Source organism: Gracilinanus agilis, chromosome 3 (genome assembly GCF_016433145.1).
Source record: "Gracilinanus agilis isolate LMUSP501 chromosome 3, AgileGrace, whole genome shotgun sequence".
Classification (NCBI taxonomy): Eukaryota; Metazoa; Chordata; class Mammalia; order Didelphimorphia; family Didelphidae; genus Gracilinanus; species Gracilinanus agilis.
In genome coordinates this window covers 607,582,691-607,607,847 of record NC_058132.1, presented here as the reverse complement: position 1 = coordinate 607,607,847, position 25,157 = coordinate 607,582,691, and the positions used below count along the sequence as shown (strand labels likewise).

General features: G+C 34.4%; 1 protein-coding gene across 1 annotated transcript in view; it reads left to right on the top strand.

Moving 5' to 3' along the window:
• Positions 1-25,157, top strand: part of ERBB4 (erb-b2 receptor tyrosine kinase 4) — a 1,378,308-nt gene that overhangs the window by 756,840 nt on the left and 596,311 nt on the right. The window lies entirely within an intron of this gene.

Here is a 25,157-nt window from a genome sequence, read left to right as displayed (position 1 = left end):
TTATATAAAACTAAAAAGCTTTTGTGCAAACCAAAACAATGTAGCCAAGATCAGAAGGGAAACAACAAATTGGGAAAAAATCTTTAAACAAAAAACTCTGACAAGGGTCTAATTACTCAAATATATAATGAGTTAAATCATTTGTATAAAAAATCAAGCCATTCCCCAATTGATACATGGGCAAGAGAAATGAATAGGCAATTTTCCAATAAAGAAATCAAAACTATCAATAAGCACATGAGAAAGTGTTCTAAATCTCTAATAATTAGAGAATTGCAAATCAAAACAACTCTGAGGAATCACTTCACACCTAGCAGAATGGCTAAAATGAATGAAGGGGAGAGTAATGAATGCTGGAGGGGATGTGGCCAAATTGGAACATTGATGCATTGCTGGTGGAGTTTTGAACTGATCCAGCCATTCTGGATGGCAATTTGGAATTATGCTCAAAGGGCTATAGAAGAATGCCTGCCCTTTGATCCAGCCATAGCATTGTTGGGTTTGTACCCCAAAGAGATCATAGATAAACAGACTTGTACGAAAATATTTATAGCCATACTTTTTGTGGTGGCAAAAAACTGGAAAATGAGGGTATGCCCTTCATTTGGGGAATGGCTGAACAAATTGTGGTATATGCTGGTGATGGAATATTATTCTGCTCAAAGGAATAATAAACTGGAGGAATTGCGTGTGAACTGGAAAGACCTCCAGGAATTGATGCAGAGTGAAAGGAGCAGAGCCAGAGGAACATTGTACACAGAGACTGATATACTGTGGTAAAGTCGAATGTAATGGACTTCTGTACTAGCAGCAATGCAATGACACAGGATAATTCTGAGGGATTTATGGTAAAGAACGCTACCCACATTCAGAGGAAGAACTGCAGGAGAGGAAACACAGAAGAAAATCAACTGCTTGAATACATGGGTTGATGAGGACATGATTGAGGATGGAAACTACCATACCAATGCAACTATCAACAATTTGGAAATAGGTCTTGATTAATGACCCACGTTAAAACCAGTGGAAATTCATATTGGCCAGGGGAGGGGGGGAGGTAGGGTGGTGAAGGGGAAAGTAAGAGCATAAATCATGTAACCATGCTAACTTTTCTAAAATATAAATATTAATAAATTATAAAAAAAAGAACTGGAGTCTATTTCCCCTAAGAAAAACCCATTTTTGACTTGATATTTGACCCCCAACCCTGACCCAACTTATCTACCCAATTTCTATATTATATTCTTTGTGCTATATACCTTATAAAGGACATTTGTATTGCCTTGTTTATAGAATTGTATAATGACTAACGATACTGGAAAAAAGACTTTGGAGTTAGAAGAACTGAGTTTGAATAACAGCCCTGTTATGCTGTTTACTACTTATGGAGTCTTGGTTTACTCCTTTTTAAACGTGTTTGCCCTTAGTTTCTTCATTGATTAAATGGTGTCCAAGGGAGGTAGGAAGAATTTACAGATAACCTCTATAGTTCATAACAGCCCCTTATTAATGATCTGAAAATAATTCTTACCTTGGAAACAGTTTATTTTCATGAAGTCGTGACCACTTGTAATCAGGAAAAATGAAATAAGAATGCTTTCTAATCTTAATTCTGCCTAACATAGGTTAAATAATCCAGTGGCAGTGAAGTATTGTAAATAGTCTTGGAGATAAGAAAATGTGGGTTCAAATCCTGCCTAAGATACTTACTAGCTGTATGACCTTAGGTAAGTCATTTAACCTGAGGTTATAATGAGATTCAAATGATATAATCAACATTAAACATTTTTCAAATCTCAAAATATTATGTAAAGATGAGCTGTCATCATTTTGTCCCCCAGTTTTTCCCTCTCTGAAATACAAGTTTCATAGATTTTCCTTTCTCCCCTTTTTGTTTTTTTATTGGGAAGGGACCTTATAGATTATATAATAAAATCACCTTCGATTCTCCTGACTTCAATAGAATACCCTAAAGTTTAAGGCGAGTTTAATACAGTTTTCTCAATCTCTAAGCACCTTCCTCAGAGAATGTGGAGTTCCATCACTTAACCCTCAGGCTCCTATATTTCTAAAGTTTAAAAAAAGCTACCTTACTGAATACCATAATTTCAAGCACATATCTTTGTATTGTCATCTAAACAGAGGTTGTTATTTTATGTTTTTACTTTACTGGTTTTCCACAATACTGATAAACCAATATATGAAGAGCAGAATGGTCAGTTAAAGTAATAATACACTGAGCATGTTTACATTCAGGGTCCAAGTGTCAGTAAAGGCAGTCCCATTGTCCTTTTGATAAATTGCTTAATTTCTTTGGGAAGAATTGAAGCTCTTTTTAAACCTGAAATCATTTTTAGGGAGGAGGGGAAAGGACAATGAGCTCAGACCAACAACAATAATTTAGTTGGCTTCATTCCTGATTGGAAGCCAATGTTACCCTCACTTGAATGTCAAACGAATCCTTTTCTTCATTCTCTTCTTAATTTCTTAGTCTCCAAAGTCTCTCTAAATGGGCAAAAATATCAACTCAGCTGGGAAATCCTTTCCCTGAAGATTGCTATTACACTCTTTTTTGAGACTCATTAATCACTTCTTCCCTTTAAGGCTCTTGCACAGTGAAAGATGAAATTCGAATACCTGAATATTTCATATTTGTTTCCCACCCACCCCCCAAAAAAACCCAGATAAACAACAACAACAAAATAATAAGAATCCAGTGTAGTTTTCCATTCCCCTGCCTCTTAAAATCTAAATTTGTTGGAAGCTTACTTCAGTTCATCTGTGGGGCTCTGTTAAAATAATTAAAACACTCACAATATTTGTTTTGTAAGGGAACTTTAACTTCTGAAGAGAGGGTTGGCTACTGCTGGTCATGCATGTGGCCTGTCAATTGCAATAGCCCAGCTGGATCCCTCCATCAGTGTGAGAAAATGAAGTGAACCATAGACTGTCAGAACAGTGAAGAGACGCAACACCCACAGAGATTTGGTTTGGTTTCCAGACTCAGTAACTGCATGAGGCTCAGGGGTTGGATTCTAAAATTAGAGTCTTTACTCAGAAGATAAAGGCTTAGGAAAAGTGTGTCAGTGGTGTTTTATACATCTTCAGACTCATTTCATATTTGTTCTCCTCCCCCACCTCATAGTAAAGTAAAAGAGAATCGCAAGCCCAGGATTGGATTGCTCTGCTCCCAGGGAACCATGTCAAAGCTTGGCTATAACCCTTCCATTTCAGCAATTGAGATTTAGGATTTTAAAAAAATAAAGTAAATAATTACTATAAATCTCATATTTGCCTGATATGTGAGGATATCTTAGATTTATTCCCATCTGCTTGTCTAAGTGCCTGAGTGTAATGAGAACTAGCACAGTCTTCGTAAAACAGAGACCTATCTTTAAGCTAGAAAGACAGGCAAATTGGATTTCTATGAATTAATAAGAAAAAAACCTCAACCCTAAAGTTCCCAGACTACAAGGCTACAAAGGCACTAAACACAGAGATGAACCGAAAGGCTTATTGTTTAAAAAATGAAAAAAAAATGATTAGAACTTAGCTAACTTTGCCAAATGAGGAAGAACGACAACAAATGACAAGAAGTTATACAAGCAAATAAAGGGGAGAAAGCCAATGGCTAGAGAACTAGAGTCAATTATATATACAAATGCCTGAATATAGGAAATCAAGATGATGTCTGGTAATAGTTATAGGGTGCATCTACTAGAAGCCTATTATATTCATTCACTACCTTTTACTTTTCCTTCCCATTGTATTTATGGTCTGAAACAATATTTTGCTTTCAAAAATTGGTTTCCATAGAAAATTAATTTTATCACAAGCAGGATGGGTTTGGAGAGGTAGACTAGCAGATGACTAATTCATGTGTGTTTATATCTAACTGTATGGCACCAAAACCTTTTGTGTGTCATGAAGAATGTGCCCACAGGCTGGAATGAATGAACAAAGGTGTCACATGGGGAGAACCTGCTAGAGGGTCTTTTTTTCATGTTTTCGAACTGCTCCAGGGTGAGTCTTGCAAGAAGCTCTTTTGGTAAGCCCTCCCCACCCCCCCTTTTTTATATGCTTTAAAACATATGTGTTTCCTTTGAAACAGTCTTTCCTAAAGAATGGGTAATTTACAAATAAAATATCTGTACTGTCATATTGTTATACATATTCCTCTTCTGTGGCATCTTTCCCTGTGTGCTACCTCCCCCCACTCCCTTCTTTTCTCTCTCTCTCTCACATCCACAAAGACACAGAGGAGAGAGAGTTAGAAAGACAGAAACCTTCATCTGCTCTTGGCCTCTCAGGAGGGGTACCTGCTGCATCCGCCAGTCATCATTAGCATAGCTCCATAGCTCACAAGTCATACTGACTGGGGGGCAGGGTAAGGAAGGGCAGCATTGAAGTGAATTTCTTTCATTATACCTAAAAGAGTGTATTCTTTACAGCCAGGGTAACCAGGCTTCCCTCTTTAGAGGGGAAAACTTGAAAGAGATTGCCTCCCACCCACTCTCACCTAAATGATTTAACAAGCAAAATGGGCTCCCACAGCCATTGTCTTAGGAGATAGAAGGCATATATTTGCTGTTGTTGTCAGGAGCTTTTGATCAAAGAAGAGGGAACATTGATTAGTATTTCTCCTCTAACCTTTATCTAGCTATCAAGCCAATTAGTATTTTAAGGGGGGTGGAGGAGGTAGCCATAGATAGTTTAGGTTTCCTTGGGGTGAATAAGTAGCATATTTTAATGGGGTGCTATTTTTAATGTCTGCCCCCTTTAAAATACACCCAAAGTTAAACAACTGTCACAGAAGGATTAACATGATTCCATTCAAAAATTCTAGCTTTTAGAGGATGAATGAAAACAGCAGTGTTATTTCTTGATGGTAAGAGCCATCCTCTCTCCTTTTCCCCCCCAGGAAGGAAGCATGCTGCTGAACCTTTGTTTGCACACAAAAGATTTTTCAGAAGAGTTTATGTTACTCTGTGGTGAGATGTCAAAGCTGTGTTACCAAGGGTAGCCCCCCAGGCTGGCATTTGATAACAGTAAGCAAACAGGTGCAACAGCCTCATTTTCACATCTCCACCTCCTGGAAATGACAATGGTAGCTTTGTTCCCTGGGGGAGTAGCAGAGACCAGGCCCACTGTTGATAAAAGGTTAAAACTATTATTCTCATGAAAAATTCAAAAGCACAGTTTTACATAGAGGTGAAGTTTAAGACATGGAATTTAAAAGAATTGTTTTGGTTTGGTTTGCAAGATAAACATTGTGGAAGATCCCCTTCTTGTTTTTGCTCCTCCTGACTCAGTTTCCACTACACTGAATCACGTAGGTAAGGATTCTATTCCTATTCTATATGTCTCTCATAATCTGATCTGTCTCTATGTTTGGAGAGAATGGTAAAGTGTTTGCTAAACAAAATCCACGTCTGTTTTCTTTTTCAAAGGTCTTGGGTTATTTAGGGTTTTTTGGACTTTTTGTGATTCAGGATTTTGCCTAATAAATGACTTTTGACCTATTTCTGCAATGTAGAATACAGAGAGTGACTAGAACTATGATTTTATTGATATAGTGAAGTGTCAGGCAAAAAACAAATCTCCTGCTACTAATTCTGAGCATTACCTTTGGCATAAATTAAATTCCAAATTAGAAATGTTCATTACCACACTGTGATATTAAGTGACTTCCCAATCCTCAGAGTGCTAGCATATATGATGTGGGGCTTGAACTCAAGTTTTCTTACATCCAAGGCTATCTCTTATTCATCACTCTATGGTAAACTATATGTTATCTATGCATATGTTTCAAAGATATATTCTGCTGACTTAAGCAGAATTTGCACAACACTTTGGGCTACTTTATTTAGTGACACAATGTTCAAGGATAGTTATTGTAGGATTTATTTTTTAAATTACTGGCAAATAATAGTGCATAAATGAGAATCAAAATATGCTGTATACAGTGGATTATACATCATAAGGCTTTAATAAATATTTATCAAATGGAATTTAATTATTGGCATTCCAGAAGATAGATATGAAAACAAACTCACTCTTGCTTATTATTGTTCCATCTTCTTCCCAGGTCAAAGCTCATTTCTTCAGTGAAATCATTAGTGAAAATTAGTGAAATCAGAACCAGATTTGCCTTTGGAAAATTGATGGGAGACACTTAGATTACTTTGAACCTCTAGTAATAAGAAGTCGTTTAGTATTTCATCTATTTTTTCCTAGTATTTTATTATAAATTAGCCTCTTTTGTCTGAAACGAGTCAGCTAGATAATATAGAAAGACTGAAATGATCTTTAAGTGTAGGAACTGAATTCGGGCAATAAAATGTAAACTGTGAACTCTATACACTAGCCATTGAGGCACAATCTTTACCTCATGGTTTTTTTTTTCACACTTTAACAAATAGTAGCAATTTCTTTTTAAAAAGCTATAAAGCATGGTGCTGTTGATAGGTGGATATGGCAGCTGTTTACTGATGTTCTGCAATTTTTCCTCAATGACTTCTCAGGGAGCCTGGAATTCCCCCCCATCAGAATCACACCTCTGGGTAAAGCAAGTCCTCTTCCCTTGAAGACCAGAATTAAAATGCACATATATGACATTATTGTAAAATAATAAAAAATAATGCTCCTAATTTTTGTAAGTTCAGTCCCATTCTTTTATACTTGTACTCCTCATATTCTTTTGAGATAAGGAAGGTATAATAAACATAAGCCTGCTCACTGAAACAAAGGAGCCTAGGACAATGGATTTTAGACCAGAAGGGATCTTAAAGGCCATTAAATCCAATCCCCTTACTTTGCAAATAAAGAAACAGACACTAATTTTTCCAAGGTTATGAAGATAGGGATAGGTAGTCTAGAATTGGGTATTTATTGTTGATAAGTCCCTTTTAGGAATTTCCAACTCTTTGTGACCTCATCTGAGATTTTTTTAGGTAAAGATAGGAGTAGTTCACCATTTCTTTATCCAGTTAATTTTACAGATGAGGAAAGTTAAGAAAACAAGGTTAAGTCAAAACTGACTACAAATCTGGCCTCAGACACTTACTAGCTATGTGACCCTGGACAAGTCACTTAGTGAATGATTTTCACAAAAAGAAAAATATAGGGAAGGAGAGGATGGCTGAAGATGTAGAACATTTTGTTTTGTTTTTTTGAGGTGTGGAGCAGTAGAGATGAGAATGCTCAAAACAAATAGATGATTTTCTCAGTAATGTAGGAAGCAGAGACATCTTATGACAGAACACACTGGAAGACTTTGTAAGGGTGCTTCTTAAAGAGAGAAGAAAAATTGTGGAATAGCCACTGAAGGGAGAAGGGAAATAGGGAAAAAATAATAATTTTGCAATTTATCAATGAGACCTAAGTCAAGATTAGATTACCTGAATATGTAGTTAACTGACCTTCAACTCGTAGGCCTAACTATGGGAATGCCTTCCCAAAGCTTGGCCCTCTCCTCAAATTCTCTCCTAGAAATGACTCTTTTCCCACTTTTCTACAAATTTCTTTAAAAAAACCCTTCACCTTCTGCTTTAGAACTAATACTAAGTATTAATTCTAAAGTAGAAGAGAGGTAAGGGCTACACAATTGCGGCTAAGTGTCCGAAGGATATCTAGTAACTGCCAGGGTTGCACAGCTAAGAAGTTTCTGTAGTTTGATTTGAATCTAGGACCTCCCATATCCATGGTTGGCACCCTATCCACTGAGCCACCTAGCTACCCTTGTTGATACTTTTTTTTAAAACCCTTAACTTTCTGTGTATTTGTTCTAAGGCAGAAGAGTGGTAAGGGCGGGCAAAGGGGATCAAGTGACTTGCCCAGGGTCACACAGCTGGGAAGTGTCTGAGGCCGGATTTGAACCTAGGACGTCCCATCTCTAGGCCTGACTCTCAATTCACTGAGCTACCCAGCTGCCCCCTTGTTGATACTTTCTTAATGCCATATGTATTCATTTAGCTTTACAAAGGTCCTCATCCAAAACTTTTTTTTTAAATCCTTACCTTCTGCCTTAGAATCAGCACAATCTCTTGGTTCCAAAGTAGAAGAATAGTAAGGGTTAGGTAATGGGAGTTAAGTGACTTGAACTAGGATGTCCCTTCACTAGACCTGGACTTAATTTACCTTACTTGCCCTCAAAGACACCTTTTTGTAAAAATGAGAGTCACAGAAAATTCTCTAGAATTTTCAGGAAAATTTGCAATCAGAGGGATTTAATTCTTGAGAGTAAAACAAGTTTATTTTTCTTTTTCTATCTATCTTTTTCCTCTTTCTTTCTTTCTTTCTTTCTTTCTTTCTTTCTTTCTTTCTTTCTTTCTTTCTTTCTTTCTTTCTTTCTTTCTTTCTTTCTTGCTTTCCTTCCTTCTTTCTCTCTGCACCTGAGAACAGGCATACAGAAGAGGCATGACTATTAGAAAAAAAGAAATGTGTGTGTGTGTGTTATACCACAATTTTGGCACTGCTGGCATCTCATCAAACCTAGCCTTTATTTAGTGCCCTAGACATTCCAAGTCACGCCCAACTGGCTTAATAACAACCTCCCTTTAGCTAGTCCTTGGTTTTCCCACATGAAAGATTACTCTTTTCTTTTGGCTTTTCCTTTTTCTTCGCATTTCAGTGCTTGTAATCCCTCGGAGCAGCATTTCGATTTCCTCTGGTTCCGCTTAATTGAGGCAAGGTTTTGGTTTCAGGGTAAATGCAGAATACTATTTAGAGGGAAAGGAACAGGTAGAGTCCCATGAACTCCACAAGGAGTTCATTACACCAATCTCTCAGGCGTGTAGATTATAGACATCTTTAGGGAGGAAAATGGAAAGAAACAGAAAACAAAAACTACAAAAATGTGAAATACCCTTTTTTTCTTCCTAATAGATGTGAAAGGTTATTTTAAAAGGGGTGAGGATGGAAAGCAAAAGCACATTAATGACTTTATATTTCTGAGTATCATCCTACAAAAACTTACACTGTAAAAAATTAGTACAATTACCAACCGGAATATAATCTGCCTTAAAAATAGCAGTGAGAATTAGTTGGCATTGTCTTTATTTCTGAGAAGCCCCTTATTAAAATGATGGTGTATTAGACTCAAAGTCAGAAAAAAACTTAATTTCAAATCCTCCCTCTGTCATTATGTTGCTGTGTGGCATTGTAAAGATTACTTCCTGAGCCTCAGACAACTCAAAAATTTATCTCCAAAGTTAATTTTTAACTTAGAAAATATGTTAATAGCATGTAAGCTCCTTGAGAGTAGGGCCTGATTGATTTTTGGTTTTGTAATGCTACCATCTAGCATAGTTCATGACATGTAATACTTAATTATTGTTTTTTATTGACTTAATTTATTGACTTCATTATTGTTTTTTTATTGACTCTATTGTGTAGAGATGGAAAGTGATCTGCACAGTTGGAGGGAATTCATATGCCAATGAAATAACAGATCTTTGATGTAACCTCTTCAGGCATGACTAAGACTATGATACATTAATATATCCATGCACACATCAAGATGAGAATGCCTTTTACCAATTCAGATTGCAATCAAACATTTTTTATTGTAGTTCTTGCCTTTGTGCTCCCATAGTCCTCTATAGAAAAGGAGTGTAATATGCTGAAGACCTTTCTCAATATCACCACAAATCATGGAACCATATCACTATAAACTATAATATTCCCAGAATCAAAATTGTCAGCAACCCAAAGGCTGATGGGAAGATACATAGGACCTCACTCTTCTCCCTGCATTCCCTGTTAGTGATCTTTTTTTCTCCCCTTGATTTAGTTATTATCACTATGAAGATGACTGTCAGTGTTCCCAGTACAATATTTAGACTTTATATCTGTTATTCCTCAATCTCAGTTACAAGACAAGCCTAGCTCTTTTGCCAATTACCTGTTTCTTGAATGAAAACTGTTGTGTCACTTCTTGAACACAAAGCCTTTTTATAACAACCATAAATATCTCCATGATCTTCCATATTGCTTACAATTTAGATTCTTTGCAGGTTATGATATCCCATGATTTATTGTCATGTAGCATCATTAGAAGAATTTTGGTATGGAAAAATATGTTTGTGGTGTGTGTGTGTGTGTGTGTGTGTATGTGTAAGTAGAGGGGTCTTATTGATCAAATATTAGATCATCAAAAGTGCCACTGTATTTCCTAAATGCATTCTCTCCATCCTACCAACCTTTTTTAATTCTGGGTATAACCTACTTGTTACATTCATTACCTGACCAAGATCTATATCTTGAAGGATAATTGCAAAGAACTACCCATTAAATTGCATGTCGGAATTTATACAATAGTCACCTTTCATGTGGTTATTCTTTTGAAGATTACAAATCTCTTTAGAGGGATCATAAATCTCTTCTAACTAGTTATACTAATAAGAAAGTTAATCTTGCTAATGGTTACACACACAAACATACAAATCATATATTTATGTTTACCATAGCAACTAACAACTTTCTATTGCAGTCCATTCAGTTCCAATTTGTTCTAGAGTATAGCATTGTTGTTAAAATGGTTGTTAAAAGTTATCCTTAGGGGGCAGCTGGTTAGCTCAGTGGATTGAGAGCCAGGCGTAGAGACGGGAGGTCCTAGGTTCAAATCCGGCCTCAGACACTTCCCAGCTGTGTGACCCTGGGCAAGTCACTTGACCCCCATTGCCCACCCTTACCAATCTTCCACCTATAAGTCAATACGCAGAAGTTAAGGGTTAAAAGTAAAAAATTAAAAAAAAGTTATCCGTTACAACAATTATTTTGTCTTAGTTCCTTTCCAAACAATATTTAATTTCCATATAATAAGGGGAATACTTCAATTTTTAGATTGTATCAAAAGACAGTCATTATCTGGTTTTCTGATGCCTCTATACCTTGACTCATGAATCTAGAAAGAGAGAAATAAATAAGGATATAAAATGCTTATATCTTTCCATTTACATTTAAAAGTATATCGTTATATTAAATATGGTGTGTGTATATAAGAACTTAACCAGTTGTGTAGCCTTAGTGGAAATAAAGCCAATCAGACCATTCTAAAGCCTTCTTATGTGAGATTATAGTTTCCTTGTAAAGCCAGCACAATATTCTAAGGGGAAAAATGACATAGTTTCAATAACTATTGATGGGGGAATCTTTTTTCAGTAACATTCTGGATGGATTTATGACAAAGAAAGACTGGAGAGAAGGAAAGGTCTGAATAAAAGGAATTTTTAAGGCATTTAAAGCTTAGACTAAGGCTTTATCTATTATAGTACAAAACAAAAAACAAGTCTCAAAAATGTTGTGGAGAGAACATGTGGGATTTATTCATAAACTGACTATGAGGAGAGATATGAGAGGCTTATTTAAAGATGGCTACAAGATTCGGGGACAATAAAATTCCTGACAAAGGGCCACAGAAGAATGACCATCTTACTAGCATAAATATATTTATGTTATTCCCTTTAATATTTATAATATTTTCTGGGAGAAAACATGAACATAGCATGTCCCATAATTCAGAAAAGGATATTTCCAGGTATACAGCAGCGTAAGTCTACACCGTACATTTGATTATCACATTTTCTGTTATCCAAAGTGATCTGTGCATGAGGTGCTAAAACAGGCATTTTTAATTACATATCACCCAGCAAGCAGATAAAGAAAACACAGCACACCAGACAATAAAAGCACATTGGCTTCCTTAAGATCAAAATTATAATATAACAGGAACAATAGGGGAGAAATCACAGCTCCTGAAGAAATTTCAACAGCTCCAAAATAACAGCTATTGTTTTTTTTTTTCTTTTTGTTTTCTGAAAGATCTCAGAGAGAATTTACCAAGGACAGACAAGAGCCTTCATGTTTGGGAACTTAATGTTACAATACTCCAGTTAGGGCTATAATATGCCCCTGCTAATGTATTCATGTCAGAGTCGGAGGTTTTGAAATTCTTTGATTACAAAAAATAATTGAGATGATGTTGAAGATAATAAACAGGCATATGATGCCATGTACCACCTTTGGGCATTTCACAGCATGAGCTGACAACTGTCATACAGTGCATGATCCTACCCGTTGCTGTCCAAGAGAAGGAAAGATGAGAGACATTGTCTTAATCGCATGAATAAATATGCAAATATTTGCCCCAAATATATTTGTATTGGAGGGAAGTAGTTATTAAGGGTGAAAGGCCTCAATACCACGTAAGAATTTGTTGACAAATTCCTTTATAGCTACTTTATTTTATAGAAGTAAAGTAAAAATGCTATTGCCCTTAATAAAATAATGGAGCTAAAAGGGCTTCCCTGTATTCTATATTAATTACCATACTGGAAATGACTTTTTCAAGTAGAAATCCACTAACAAATAAGTATAAATGTCTTATATCAGTCACAATCTAAAGGCAACAATAATAGTTGTTTTTTTTTAACTTTCTAACTGCTTTTCTAACCACTATTAATCAGTTTAAAGAAAATCCATAGAAAGTTAGGATGCTAGTGGAGACCATAGAAGGCACAGGGTCCTAGTGGAAAACTGGTGAAAGTTTAAGAGATGGTTAAATTGCTAACAACCTTTTTGAGAGATGACCGTTTGATAAATAGAGCTTACAAATTTGTAACAAGCATTTGACATGGGTCAAGTTATTTTTCTTTCATTTGCAGCCTTTTCTTTGCTACCTATGTGTTGAAAATCTTTCCCTTGGCCACATTCCAGCTACTATCTGTGATCTGTTTATCACAGGCCATGCATGGAAATGGAGCTATAAACAACCTCTCACTTCTGAGGAGCTACCAAACTAATCACTTTTATATTAGCTCTGATAAACTCTGAAAACATAAATGGTGTGGATTAAAAAGATAATCATGCGCTAATCCTTCCTGTGGTCAGTGACCATATTAAATTGTTCCATCTCATAACCCTGAAAGATAAATACCATGGCTGCTGATGAGAATAGATAAAGAACGTATTTATATGTGTGTGCATATATGTATTATTGTATGCAGAGAGAAATTGGCTTCTATGATTATCAGAGAAAAAATCTTATTTAATTTTAGAAAAAGAGGATGGATTTTCCATTACATTTCATCATATTTTTTCTGGAGATTTCTTTTTCTGGAGAAAAGGGAAGTGTGTACCCACATATGTGGGTGGGCCAGGCTAGTGTGTGTGTGTGTGTGTGTGTGAGAAAGATAGGAGAGATAGATAGATAGATAGATAGATAGATAGATAGATAGATAGATACAGACAGACAGACAGACAGACAGACAGACAGGGAATTTCTCAAGTCTTACAAAAATATGTAGGTTCATTTTTGAATGTGAGAGATTTTCCCATACATTGTCTAATAAATGTTTGGTGAATTGAATTAAATATAGATTTTAAAAAACACTTGTGAGAGGTACTACTTTATTTAGTTTGGTTCATCTAATAAGTTTCTTTTTATAATGAAACTTTTATTTTAATTAAGCTGTCTCTGCATCTCTATATAGTCCTGTTTCAGGAAATTTGGTTCAAAGAGTGTAGAGAAAAGTTAAAATAAATATATCATTTAAAATAAAATGTGACTTGGCTTGAAGTGATCTGAATCCTTACCATTCAGTGTGCATTTGAGGGAGATAGGACCATAACAGAGAGGTAGAAGAAAAAGATGCAGATTTGTTTCTTTCTTTTTTCCTATGACCTCTAAATCAAGGTGATCACTTAAGGTAGGGAAATTTGGAAATCCTGATTTAGAGAACTTTTTCACTTTTAAATTTTCCAAAATTTAAATTTTCTTCATTTTAGAGGAGCTTACAATCAGACTACTAAGAAGAAAGGTAGAGCTCAATGGATCACAAACTTAATCTTAGATTCGGTGGCTCATAGAATATTTTAAAATATTCTCTAATTTGTCTGCTGAAAAATCTGAACCTGATACTCCCTGTGTTGATGCTTGCCTGCTATTTAGGATACTTGGAGAGAAAAATAACAATATTTAAAATCACACACTCAGGGAGACTCCAGGAAACTGCCCACTCATTCAGGGGAATTGGCAAGACTAAGTGTAATTCTATTAAATCAGATTGAAGTAATAGATCTCAAGTTTTCACTAGAAAGCTGGAAGGCTCAGTTCACTTTTCCTATAATGAAATCCTTCTTCATGATTTGTCCCATTCTACTAGAATTTCCTGAATATGCGAGGGTACTCACTGTCAAATATAAGAATAGGTGGACTATGGACTAACCTCTCTAAGGAAAAAAAAAAACTCTATACAAACCAAATCTATTTATAGCATCAATTTTTAGTATAAAAGAATTGGAAGCATTGAGGAATCACTGAACCAGTTTTGAAACTTGAAGGTAATGGACTGTTACTACACTAGAAGGAATGATAGTAAGAGAAATACAGAGAAGCATGGGAACATATATGAATGGATAAATAGTGAAGAAAGCAGAAGAGAAACATTATATTCAATAATTTAAAGAATTTAAAGTGAAGTACTACAATAAAGCAATAAAAATGAATGCTGGAAAATTATAACCAACTTTAGCCAGAGAAAAGAAAAATGAAAAGATATTAATTTTATATTCCTTTTCAGAGGTGAGAGAGTATGGATATGGGGACACTATGTTTTAAAATATATTTTTATTAATATCTTACATTTTTATATTACCTAGGTTTCTTTCTGTATCCCTCCATTTTATCTCCCAGAGAATATAATTCATAACAAACTTTTTAAAAGAAAAATAGGAAGACAAAGATTAATAAAACTGCCTGATATATCCAAAATAATCTGGCATGATAAGATATATTCCAAACTTATGGAACTCCCACCTTAGAAAGGATAGAGGAGGGATCTTCTTATATTTCTACTATACGGCAGAGCTATTCTTCCTAAATTTGAACATTCTTTTTTAATTTTTTTCATCTGTTGTTTCCCTTCTGTTTCCATTGTTTTAGTAGTCATTTTGTATATTGTTTAGCTTTGCTTACTTTATATTAATTTGTGTAAGACTTCCATGTTTTTCTGTAGTCATAGTATTTGTCATTAGTTACAAAAATTTCTTACAGTAAAATCCTATTGCAAAAATGCATCAGAAATTGATCAGCCATTCCCAGCTGATGGCTATCTACTTTATTACCAGTTCTTTGCTTACACACACACACACACACACACACACACACACACACACACACACACATACATACACACGCGCGCGCGCAAAATAACAAGGCAAATATTTCAGTTGCATAGATGTTTTTAATTTTTATTAATTACTTCACTGGGACAAATATTTAGCAGTGAAATGTTGAAGGGTATGAACATTTTAGCCACTTTATTTGCATCAACCCAAATTGCTTTCCAGAAAAGTATAATAATTTGTAGCTCAACCAACAATGCATTAATGTGTCTGGCTTCCCACAATTCATCCAGCATTGATTATTTACTTCTTTCTTCAAGTTTTCTTTTTTGGTGATTGTGAGACTAAAACTCAGGGTTGTTGTCAATTGTATTTCAAGTGTAATTATTAGTGATTTACAGACTCCTTACATCTGCTTTTTAATAGTTTGCAATTGCGTTTTGAAAATTGTATATTATTTTTTGATAATTTATCTATTGGTGATTAGCTTTTTGTATTATATTTTTTGTTGGTGGTCTTTATATCTTAGACAACAAACCATTTTCTGAGAAATTTGATATAAAATATTTTCCCTGAAAATTGCAATTCTTATTTTAAATTTATTAATTTTTTGCAAGCACTTTCCAATTTCATTTAGTCAAAATGATTTATTTTATCTTTTCCAATTTTTTGCAAAATTGTAACCCTTGTTTAGTTAAGAATTTACCTTCTCTGTAGCTATGAAATATATGATCTATTTCTCTTTCAATTTTTATAGTACAATCTTTAATATTCAGGTTACATATCCATTTTGAATATATCATCAGATGCTATGTAAAATGTTAGCCAAGGTCAACATATGCCAGACTACTTTCCATTTTCCTCAGGAATTATTAGCAAATAGTTTTTGTGCTAATTTTTTTCAGTTGGCTACAATTATTTTTCATCTTCCATTGCATCTGCAATGTATTTTTAGAAAACCACTACCAAATGTTTTTAATGATTATTACTTTATGACATATGCCATTATAGGTCTAAAAGTTTGATTTCCCCTTCATTTCTAACACACCTATTACTTTTTACTTCAATATTTTAGATTGTGTGCTCCAATTGAAATTGGTAATTATTTTATTGAGTTTCAGCTACATGTATCTTTGGTAATTTGATAAACATAGCATTAAGTCTATAAATTTATTATTGCAATTCTGTAATTTTTGTTAATTGGCACACACAATTCTTAACATTTTTTAGCTTCTTAGGCTGTTTTTATTTCTTTAAGGAATATATTTCAATCAAATACATATAAGTATTTATCAGAAGGACGCCCAAATATATTATGCATTTTAGGTGTATTACATTGGATTTTCCTTTCCATTAATATCACTTGGATTTTGTTAGTATATAGAAAGGCTTCTGCTTTTCGTGGGTTTCTTTTGTAGCCTGCAAGTTCACTGAAGATATTGACTCAGCTAATTTCTTTGTGATTCTCTGAGTTTTCTAAATAAACCATGATGGTATCAGGATATAGAAATAGTTTCTATTTTGTTTTCATTTTACTGTTGATACTATTTCTAGAAATATATCCAAAATAGTTAAAAGAGGATAGATATCCTTTACTCTTCTATGTTTCAGAAAAGATCCAAGTATATCCACATTGCATATGATATTTGGTTTTTCTTTTAGAAAAGGTCTTTTGTGATATTAAATATATCTGTTAGTATTTTTATGTTTTATAGCATTAATGAGTATTTTTTTAAGGCATTTTCAAATTCTGTTGACAATCCTTGCTTTGGATTTTTAAAAAAAAATTCCAATAATTATTTTGATTGTTTTCCTAATTTTTACACATCCTTATATCTGTGGTGTAAACCCAACTGTTCATAATGAAGCATTCCTTGAGTAAACTAATATAGTCTGCTTGATAAGATACTGAAATTTTAATCAATATTAATTCATATAATAGTCTATAGTTCTTGGATTTACTCTAACCTAGTTTTAAGTACTAGTACCATAATTATCTCATTCAAGGAACAGAATGGGTTCACTATTTTTTGACAATAATTAGTATAGTATGGGTGTCATTTACTTTCTAAAAGTTTAATAGATTGCTCCTGAAAATTCATGAGGGCTAGACATTTCCCTCTCTTTTTAGTAATTCTATAATTAGTTCTATTTTCTTTCCCAAGATTGGATATTTAAAAATCTCTTTTTGGTGTTAGTTTGGATATATTATGTTTTAAAGGCAATATTTTTTATTTCTATTCTTAGATTTGTTAGGATATAATTTTCCATTGTAGGTTCTGATGATTCTTTATGCTGATTTGATTATGATTCTACATTTTTATTTTTTGTTTGGTTTATTTCAGTTTATGCGTCCTTGAATCAGATTGCCTAGTGATTTCTCAACTATCTTAGAGATCTTAGAAATAGATTTTGGGTTTATTTGTCAATTTAATATTTTTAAGTTGCCAATTGATTTATTTCTCACCTAATTTTTGAGATTCCTGTTTTATGCTGAATTTGAGTTTGGTTTTGTTTCCATCTTTAAAATTTTTATTTGAGCTTATTAACTTACTTTGTTTCTATTTTGTTAATATATTTAGAGGCGTATTTTTTTATTCTTGAGACTGCTTTTGAGAAAATCACAGAAATTTTTTTCATATCTTCTTATTATCATTGCCTTTCAAATAATTATCAAAGGATTCTATAAATTGTTCTTTGACCCATTCATTATTTAGGTTTTATATATTAAGCTTCCAATTAAATCTCCATATTTTGACTATGTCCCCGAATTGATTGCTGTTTTTATTTAATTATTGTTTATGATGTCTGTAAGATGTGTATAGTATTTGTCTTTTTATGTTTATTTTTTATTTCTCTGTGCCCTGATACAGTCATTTTAGGAGAAATAATATCACATATCACTAAGTAATATGTATATTCTTTTGTGATACCATTCAGAATGCACCATATATCTTTTATGTCCAATTTATCCAGCAATTTGCTCAATTGTATATTTTCCCCTTTGACTATCTTTCTGTGAGGGTAGTAATATTTGCCTAGTAAGCAAGGTTTCCAAGCCAAACAATTTCTTTTACTCTTCATAACCAATCAATAGCCATAGACTTCTTTTATTTTATCTTGACAACATCTTTCATATACTCTTCTTTCTCTCCTTTGACTTTGTCACAAGCCTGATTCAGGTCTCATCACCTCAAACATGGGCTACTGCTAAAGCCTGTTAATTGATTTCCTTGCCATAAATCTCTCCTGACTCACTTCTCCAGTTGTGAGAGTGGTTTTAGTAAAGCATAGATTTGATCATATCACCCCCCCCCCAGTTGATAAACTGTAGTGGCTACATAACCTCTTTAGGATCAAATATAAAATATAATGGTCTCTTTTATATTCTTCACACAAGACATTCTATCTCCTAACTCCAGGTATTTTCATTAGCTGTCCTCCCATGCCTGAATTTCTCTCACTGTTCATCTTTGCCTCCTGGCTTACCTGAATTTTCTCAAGTCCTAGCTAAAATCCCACTTCCAAGAAACCTCTGTTTTCCTTAATTTTCATTTCTACTCTCTATTGATTATCTCTAATTTATCCTGTATATGGCTTGTTTGTATATAGTTGTTTATATGTTGCCTCATTATTTTAGTTTTTTTGAGAGAAGGGACTATCTTTAACTTTTTTATATATATATTTCCAGCTCTTAGCACAGTGCCATTCCCATAAGGGCAGATATAATAGAAAACTTATAATGAATCTTAACATGCAAGGAGTTGATATAAAGGGAGGCTACTTCCTTTGAGAAAGTGTTGTGCTTGTATGAAAAACATCCTACCTCAGGAGAAAGGAAAAAGGATTTGAACCCCGGTCTCTTGTCTCCAAAACCAGCATGGTTTTTTTTCCTATACAAAGCTGCCTCCAGAAAAAAAATCTGTCTATTTTGCTGGAAGACTTCCTCTTCTTCCATAATATTCTCTGACAGTTTATTTGTTGCTTCTCATTCTTCCTAAAACAATCTTCTACCTCATTTCTTAGGTTTTATCCCATTTTTCTTCTTATGCACAAAATAGTTGCCATCCTTCTGTCTGTGCTCAAACACCATTCAGTTGCCTGCTAACATTTACCATTCTAAATCACTTGACCCTTGGGTAATATAGTAGAAAGAATACTAGTTTTGAAGACAAAGGACTCTCAAAGGACTCAGTTTTTTAATCCCAGCTTAGATATTGACTGTGTGACGTCGGGCAGTTCATTTAACCAGGCCTCAATTTTTCCAAATATTGTTGTCATTGTTTGTCCTTTTTCAAAGAAGACAATGACATCATTGATTGACATTCTGACATACATGAATTTGATTTAAGTGAGGCAGAGTTGCACAGTCATCAGCCCTTCACTCTCTTCTAGTCATTGAAGTCCACTGATGAGATAAAAGTCAGGATGGATTGTTGATGTCCCAGGATACAGTGGATGGCCTTGATATCTTCTATGCCTGAATAGGCTCTACATGATCTACAGTGTCTGCTTCTGCTTCCTTCATGGCCATTGGAACAAATTGTCCTCATCCACCTATTTCATTGCGGGAAGTCTTCATAGGCTTGGGATAGACACCTCCACACTCACTGATAGGTTTGTGACCCATCAGTTGCATTCAACCTGGTACAGCCCATCTGAAGATATGGTTTACTTGGGGATAGTCACTACACATGCTATAGTTTCTTGGAACCAGAGTGAGAGATTTGAGTGCCAAGTAGCCACCAAAGGTAAATGAGCAGCTCTGAAAAGGACTCAGCAAGCCTTCACACCGTAGGTGCTAGTTCTTCATGATCACCCTAATACACCCTTTTGCATATGTAAAATGAGTGTCAGAGGAAAGGTAAGAATAAAGGTGTGAAATGAAAAAATTCCTGCTCACTGTTACATTATATAATGTACTTGTAATTTTGATGATTTTTTGTTTCCTAAGAATCTAACATTCTTTAGATGTTCATAAAACATGGAGTTTGGTAGGTTAGAAATCATTAAAAACATTCCCACTTCCAAATGCAATCTAACTTACCTGCTGATTCCTTCTGCTTAATTTCTATACCCAGGTCATCACTGATTTTCAGTTTTTATCTAAGACATATATATATATATAGATATAGATTTAGATATATAAATATATAAATGTAGATGTAGATACAGATATATTTAAACAATGGGCTGTCCATCAATATCATAGTCTACTCTAGGCAAAACATTTTTCTTCTTTAAAATGTATTACACTGCCTCTTCTGTGAGAGAAACAATTAAATTTTGTAGAAGTAAGAATATAAGTGGGAAACTAAGTTGTATTACAATTTCTAACCTAGATTTGTTGATCAATTTCAACCAAGAGAGATTTTTAAAATTAATTACCAGGGGCAGCTGGGTGGCTCAGTGGAGTGAGAGTCAGGCCTAGATACAGGAGGTCCTGGGTTCAAACCCGGCCTCAGCCACTTCCCAGCTATGTGACCCTGGGCAAGTCACTTGACCCCCATTGCCCACCCTTACCACTCTTCCACCTATGAGACAATACACAGAAGTTAAGGGTTTAAAATAAAAAACAAAAAACAAAAAACAAAAAACAAAATTAATTACCAATCTCTATAACCCCCTACCACAAGTACTCTGACCTATGATGTAATCCCTGCCCTTTCTTTATAATCCATGCATTTCCATACCTACACTTTCCATATCTTATACCCTACCTTAATACTCATTAGGGCCATTTTTTTTCATGTTGAGGAAAAATAGTTGAGTTCTGAGCTTTCCACTTTGTGAGCCCATGGCTAATGTCTATGGAAACTCACCCCTGGAGTATCCCTGAAAATCAAACTATATTATATTAAAATCATGAAAGGAAATCATGCTTCCAGGGAGATGTGTTCTATTTTTCAGCTGTTTATTTTTAATAAACTTATTTTATATACTTCAAGGAATCCAAATTAAACACCTCCTTTATGGTGGTTTGATAGATAGATGTAGATATATATTACCATCACCAACACAACAGATGATCAATCACCACTTTAACAACAACAAACTAGGTTACTTTTATGGGAAGTCAGTCGTTCCTAAATTTGGTTTCCTTGAAAAAGCGTACCTGAAATCTTCTGCTTGTATAAAGTAGGCTGGTTCCACCATAGAAGTCATAACCCTATATCTTATGTATAAGCTATTATTAAGTTATATATTTAAGTTCAATGATCATTTAGTGTCTATAAATAGCATGGTATAGTAGATAAAGGACTGGCCTTAAAGTCAACAATATCTAGGCTTTTCTACTTCTAACATATACTGATTGTATCATCCTGGGAAAGTCACTTGATCTGGTAGGCACCTAACGAGTTTCTCTAAGGGGACAGCTGGGTGGCTCAGTGGATTGTGAGCCAGGCCTAGCGATAGGAAGGCCTGGGTTCAAATCTAGCCTCAATCACTTCCTCGCTGTGTGACCCTGGGCAAGTCACTTAACCCCCATTGCCCTCCCTTACCACTCTTCTGCCTTGGAACCAATACACAGTATTGATTCTAAGAGGAAAGGTAAGGCTTTAAAATAAAGAGTTTCTCGAAGCCTGTAAGAGTCATGGTATGAAAGGCGCAATAAAAGAAGAAGTTAGAGGGGAGAAGGGATGATCAACATTATGCCAACGAAATTTCAGATGTGATCCAACTTGAAATTTTTCCATTTCATAGTATCAAATATACATTTTTCATTGGCATTCATTCTCATTTTGTGAATAAGAAGCAGACATCATCCAAGAACCAATTAATTGATTAGAGATTAAATGCCAGCAAACATTTAAAATCGATTATACTTAAATAATTGAATCAATGCTATCACCTAGTCTAATAACACTGTATTAAAATTATATACAATTAAACCTTCTCTAGATAGTGCATTTAAGCTTAGGCAAAAGATCTGTAAAAAAAAATAACAAAGTGCCTATTAAAACTGCCCAAGCCTGACCTGGTCAAATAAGCATCATTGGTCACTTTAACAACATCTGTGTCGTAGCATCCTCAGTTGTATTGTCATTTGCGCCAGTCTTATTGTATTGCAAAGGAGAATGAGACTGAAAAAATAATTAATGATTCTACTGCCTTTTTGCTTTCCACCTCTGGGGCCTACCTACCACGGCTGCTGTGTGCTATTTAAAAACAAAGCCATAATCTGATGCGAGATGGAATGCCGTTGTGACATTTTAATTAACATGGTCATTGAAGGGAGTAAATGATTGCTATGAGAAGGTGGTAGAGCCTGAGAATGGAAAAATAAACTCCTTAGCAATGAAAGAATGGTGAAGAAGGGCTACCTTCCTAAAATTAAAAATGAATAACTAAGAACCATGAGCTCCATGCCCTGTGATAATGTCAAAATATCAAGTCTTTGTGGGGGAAACTCATTGTAAGGACAGAGTGATGAGTGTGAAAACAAATTAAAATTGACAAATGCTTGTCTGGAAGGATATAGCCATTTCAGGGAAGAAATGCTATTTCTTTTACATTCTTACTCCTGAAATTGAAAAATCAAAAAAAATTTAAGATTTATATAAGGAACTTCAAATGTCTTCTAGTCCAATCTGCACATGGGGAGGTTTTCGCTTGTAGTCAGCACATGTTTATATAGCTTTTCCTTGAAAGTTTCCAGTGATGAAGAACTTTTTTATCTCCTTAGGAATACAACTCCACTTTTTGAGAGTTTTATTTTTTATTAAGCAGTTTATCTTTATAAAGAACTAAAATTTGTCCTCTGTAACTTTTGCTTTATTATTCCTAGTTCTATCCACAGGAGCCAAGAAGAACAAACTCTTTCCCCATATCAGCTCTGCAAAAGAGAATAATATTCTTGCATAATTTCATGGTGTTACAACAAAATAGCTGAAGTTAGAGGAAGAAAAAATTTAAAGAGAATTCCTAAAATGTAATCAACAAATTTAAACATCTATAATATATCAGAGCTAGACCTCAAATTGAAGTGTTTTGACTCGTAAGTCAATTGATTCTCTTCATTAGACTCTGGCTTCTAAATAACCATAGTTAGCACTGACCACTTCTCTCTACCTCTTTATAAAGCAGCTTTGCCAAATGAAATGTTGGAGTTAACTATATAAATAGTAAATAGTTCAATATTTGACTATATAAATAATAAAAGCTTTCATTTGAAAAGTAGGAATAGCAGTGTTTATTACATTTTTAACAATACTAAATTTTAAAAGCCATTTTGACTAAGTTTATAATGTTTGGAAATTTCTATTTTGTTTCATTAAAGAAAAATCCTCAGACAAGCATTATTTGGTTGGCATATTGATATATTTTATGTTTTAAAATATAATAAAAAAGAAAAGAACCTGCTCAAGAAAAATCAGTTCTTATTTATTATGGAGTCAGTACATTGGAGAATGTATTATTCTCTCATCAACTTAACTTGTATCTGTTCATCTGTCCAGACTTCCACTGATGCTAGCATAAGCTAAGGACATTGAATATTCAATAGCTATTTTCACCACAGGGATATTAACCCCCCTGTACAAATCATAAAGGAAGCTCTAGCCTTAGAAGACTATATGTTATTCTAAAATGTGATATGTAAAATGAAACTTCCCCCAAAAATAATTTCAAGCTTGGAGTTTTTCCTCTACTTTACTTCATCATATTTGTTTTGTTTTCATTTTTCTAGAACTTTTTTTCATTATCAATCATTCAACTACTTTTGTACATTTTCCTTCTAGATTATAAGGTTTCCTTTTGCTCTTATTCCATTTCATTTTCCATCATTCATCTATCATACATTTCTCTGGCCTTTTGTATTTCACCAGCCCTAGTTATGTTCCCTTTTCTTTGTTTTCAGTTTTTCTGATTTCTTTTTTTTTTGTTCCACTCCGTCATTATTTTTGCAGTAATCACCAGTCATTTTCTCCTTTGTTCTATTTTCCCCCTTTTATTTTGGACTAGTCTCCTCACAGTCTCATCCCTGAATTTTTCCTTCAGGATTATTTTATATTTGGGGATTATTATGGAATTTTAGAGATATTCTGGTCAAAAGCATTTTAGAGATAAAGAAACATCAGGAAGCACAAGCACACAAATATTTAACTATCACACATGGGCATAAAAGTCAGGTCTCCAACCTTCTGCTCTTGTCCTTATGAATCATAATTGAAATTTTTCTCTCATTACCTGCTGATGGAACTGATATTCCTCTTGATTTTTCTGGGTTCTGTTTTGTAACCTCATTGCACCTTTTTTCATGCTTAATGCTTTAGCATTGGTTCAACTGGTATATTTATCAGGCATTAACAATGGAGTTTTGAAAAAAAATGCCATGAATATGTGGGAATGCTAAATGATGAGAGGAGATTTAATTAAAATGTGAGCTCATTCTCAAACTAATCAACACACTGACTCTTTTATTTGATGCTATCCACAAATTGTTATCTGTTTTTGTTTTGTGATATCAGTGTATGGTGTTATGGAAAAAATACAAAGCAAGCATCAAATATTCTGAACATAGAAAAATTATGGTGTAATTTTCCAGGGGAAATACATAGTTGGAAATCCATAACAAAGCAAATATCTTCTGTATCATAAACATTGATGCTGCAGGCTGTAAGGCTTCCAAACAGGGATGATGCTTATTATCAAGAAATGGTTCAATTTGGTTGCCAATTTTAAGGCCCTGATATGTCAAGTATGAACTGAATGGGAATATGGCATGGCAGAAAGAGAGCCAGCCTTAGAGTCAGTGAGAGCTCAGTTGAGATCCTGCCTCTGACACATACCTAGTTATGCAACCATAAGTAAGAATCTTAGCTTATCAATTCCTCCACACTTCTTTAAGACTATAATTGACAGCTGAAATAGGAGTCATCAGCAATGAAAGGTGTTCCCATTTTAGGACTTCTTTCATAGATGAAAACATGGCACTGCCCAGCTCCCTGAAAGAAAGGAGAGAAGAAATGGATGAAAGTAATGGATGCCTGACTTCCATTCTCGTTAAAAACGTGGAAATGATCTCTTTA